General features: G+C 38.9%; 1 non-coding gene across 1 annotated transcript; it reads right to left on the bottom strand.

Annotated features, from left to right (window-relative positions):
* Positions 1-208: 208 nt before the first annotated feature.
* On the bottom strand, positions 209-314 carry LOC122007501. The gene has a single exon (XR_006118994.1). It is a non-coding gene; the product is annotated as a small nucleolar RNA R71 (small nucleolar RNA).
* Positions 315-3,563: the final 3,249 nt, after the last annotated feature.

Genomic DNA, 3,563 nt, shown 5'->3' with positions numbered 1-3,563 from the left:
CTGTACCTTGAGAGATTTCTAGAGCTTTGTGATTTGGTGGACTATGAAGGAGTGTCAGCGGATGCAGTTCGATTGATGACATTTCCTTTCAGTATCAAGGATAAAGCAAGGACTTGGTTATATTCTCTTCGTCCTCAAAGCATCACAAGTTGGAAACAATTGGAGTAGCAATTTCTGAATCATTTTTTCTCTCCAAGCAGAACAATCTACATGAGGAGTTGCATCACAAATTTTGTTCAAGCAAATGGAGAACCTTTATTTGAAGCATGGGATAGATTCAAGAGTCTACAAAGGCAGTCCCCTCACCATGGCTTGGAAAAATGGCTTACCCTGCACATATTTTATAGGGGAATTTCTTTCTCAGATAAATGTTATTTGGATTCATCAGCTGGAGGTTCTTTTATGAATAAAAGTGTGGACGAAGCATATACATTGATTGATCAAGTGACATTGAATCCCCAAGAATGGTCAGATAAAAGTTGGATGGAATCTCCTTCAAATATTCAAGAAGTGGAAGCCATAAATACTAGAGAGCCTGTCAAACGAAATACAATTCAACCATCCAAGAATGTCGAAATTCGGAAGTCACAGAATGAGGAGTTCAAACATTTGGGGGCAAAAGATTGAGATCATAGTTTTGAAATGGTTCAAAGAAGATCCCCCTCCTACACAAATAAGATCTAGTGAAAAGTGTAATGATAGTAAGTTGAGGAGCGGCAAGAATCATGAAGAGCTTTTGAAAAATGACTTGTATAGAATTGAGGAGAAGAACATAGAAGACCACATGAACTCAGTTCCATTATTCCAGGAGGTTCCCAAATACCACAAGTACCTTTCCCTCAACGATTGATCAGACCATCACTAGACAAGCAATTTGAACCTCAGCCATATGCTCAACCATTCTAAAGACTTTCACTAAAGGTTCCTTTTCCACAAAGGCTAGTGGGGGCTAATGAAGATAAAGATCTTGGAAAATTCTATGATACAAAAATGGTTGAGTGTAGATTTTTGGATGTATATGAAGATGAGGACTCTTCAGATGAGGATTGTGATGATAATGCAGCGGACAATAAGTTTTCAGATCTACCTTCTAGGATTACAGGGTGTTATGAGGAAATTGAATTTTCAGATGATGAATGTGATGTGGTAGATCAACTTAAAACTGTAAATGAAGTTAATGACCCTCCTACAGATGATTCTCCCACTGAGGATATGGAAGTTGGTTTATATATTGGTGCTTGTGTTAGATGATGATGTTATGGAAGGAAGTGTAGGGAGCTGTGTTGTGGAAGCAGCATGATGTGCGTAGATTATATACTCTTTTATGCATATTTTTACGCACATTTACATACTTTGAGCATGCTTGATCTATGCATTTTTATATTTCCAGCTTTCCTTTTAGCATATTTACTCTTTTGGTTCGGAGATCTGCTTTTTGTGCATTTTCTGTACACAGGAGTCGAAATTGGTGAAGATTATGCGTCCTCGGACAAGCTTGGAAGGAATTGAAGGGAGAGAGCATCAGGCCGTGTACCACACATGGCCGTGTAGTTTTAACAGGAAGGGAAGAGGACATGGCCGTGTGAATCTCACACGGTCGTGTCTTGATTTGAAGAAATTAGAGCAGATGCCATACATGGCCGTGTAGATCTACACGGCCGTGTGAGGTTTCCAGAGGCCAAGCAGGTGGTGGCCGTGTGCACCACACGGCCGTGCAGCTTTGGCAGAGAAGGAAGAGGACATGGCCGTGTGAATCTCACACGGCCGTGTCTTGGGGCCGTGTGGCGCCCGATTTCCTCCTCTATTTAAACCCTCCTTCATGAATTGAAAGGATCTCTCTTCCCCTTTGGGAGAAGGCAAGATTTGGTGGTATCCTCCCATTCTTGGGAGGATTTCTGGGCGATTCGAGGGGAGTTCTTGACGATTTCGACTCCGGAGCGAGGATTGGATCCGAAGACGAGACTTCTTCGTAGATAAGTTTTCTCTTTCCCCCTTTTCTTGGTTTCTTGGATTGGGGATTTAAGAAATGCTTGTAATCTTTATTTCTTCGGGTATTCTTCCTCGATTCATGGAGTAGATCTTGTATTCTAGGATTAAGGGAGTATTTGTATGATGGATTGATGTAATCTCTTATGGATTTGCCAATTTCTTGTTTCAATGACATTGTCTTGCTTGTATCAATTAGATCTTGAATGATTAATGGTGATTTGTGCTTAATTCTCATTCTTGATTGATTGTTTGGATTTCTTGGGGACTTAATAAAGATAAACTCTCACTCGATCATCCGAGGGATCCACGTGACAGGTGCAAGCCCGTGTAAGGACGTTTGAGAGATAATCTTGAAGAGGAAATAGGAATATTCAAGAGAGTAGGATGGATTTTGTGATTAGTTTCTTGTATCTTGATAGATTAATAAGTTGTGGGCTTCTATGTTGATATCCGAGGAAGGCATAGTAATAGGTGCACTTCTGTGTAAGGACAACGTAGGTTCACGTCTAATTGATCATATTTAGATACATTTCTCAGTCCTTAGGCGGTTATCTATTGCAAGAGAGAACCGGCAACTTTCTACAAGTGTTTGGCAATTGAGGGATAAGAATTGGTGAACCATTTACATTCAAGAAATCTTACAAATAAACCGAAACTCCTAGAATCTCCCCTTATCATAACCCAAAACACTAAACTCTTGTTTGTTGATCTTTAATATTAGATTTGTTTACCTTCACTTTGCATTTGAAACAATTGGATAGTTGTTTAGCTAATTCGCATTGAGGCATTTCTAGTGATTATTCCAGTCCCTGTGGATACGATAATCTTTTATATTACTTGCGACATTTCCGTACACTTGCGGAGCGTAACAAGTTTTTGGCGCCGTTGCCGGGTACTACGCTATAACATTAGGAATTATCAATTGAGTTAGACTAAACATAACATTTGTTTTCCTTTCATATTGCATAGTTGTAACTAATCATTAGATTTCTGTTTTTACTTTCTTGTATAACTTTTACTTCTTGTTAATTCTTTTTGTACAAATTCAATTCTGCATTTTTGATTCTTTTATTTTTTTTTCTTTTTCTGTTGAATTGTCATTTGCTATCTTGTTCTTGTGTATGCGAAGATCTAACTTTGCAGAACTTTCCATAAAAGAAGAATTCTGCAAAGGCAAATTGAAGAACAGGAACATTTGAACATGGCGAATAGACCACTCAAGGATTATGCAGCACCTTATGCAAGAGGTTTTCGATCTAGTATTTCAAGACCTCCAGTAGAAGCTAATAACTTTGAGATCAAACCCGCAATTATATCTATGGTGCAGCAGAACCAATTTGGTGGAGGACCTCATGAAGACCCCAATCAACACTTAGAGGTCTTTTATGAAATATGTGGTACCATGAAAATGAATGGAGTTCCTTCAGAAGCAGTTAGATTATTATTATTTGGGTTTTCTTTAAGAGATAGGGCAAAGCAATGGCTGAATTCTTTGGCCCCTAATAGCATCACCACTTGGGAGTAGTGTGAGCAACAGTTTTTTGATAAATTCTATCCACCAAGCAAAATAGCTC

Source organism: Zingiber officinale, chromosome 7B (genome assembly GCF_018446385.1).
Source record: "Zingiber officinale cultivar Zhangliang chromosome 7B, Zo_v1.1, whole genome shotgun sequence".
Classification (NCBI taxonomy): domain Eukaryota; kingdom Viridiplantae; phylum Streptophyta; class Magnoliopsida; order Zingiberales; family Zingiberaceae; genus Zingiber; species Zingiber officinale.
Note: the sequence above shows the minus strand (reverse complement) of the source record. Positions and strands in the feature narration are given on the sequence as shown.